Below are 320 nucleotides of genomic sequence, written 5' to 3' on the forward strand. Positions count from 1 at the left end.
AACTGCATCGGCCGAAAACGCGAGAATGAAGCTGCTTATTTACGATATCACGAACGAGATACGGGTGGAAAATGGCAGATCTAGCCGAACGATTGGCAAGAGCGGCTAATATCGCTCGTTCTACACCCACGCGTCACGTCGAGGATGCCCGACGGATAAATGCCATTCCATAGAATACGTTCCTCTTATCAGTATCAACGACCGACCGTTCGATTCCCCGTCGAACATTGATCTGCACTCTTTCCACCCGCGAAACAAAGAGAGAGAGGACAAAGAAACGAGTAGAAGGAGAAAAGAAAAAAAAAAAAAAACAGAAGAAA

Source organism: Frieseomelitta varia, unplaced genomic scaffold, assembly GCF_011392965.1.
Source record: "Frieseomelitta varia isolate USP_RPSP 00005682 unplaced genomic scaffold, Fvar_1.2 scaffold_165, whole genome shotgun sequence".
Lineage (NCBI taxonomy): Eukaryota > Metazoa > Arthropoda > Insecta > Hymenoptera > Apidae > Frieseomelitta > Frieseomelitta varia.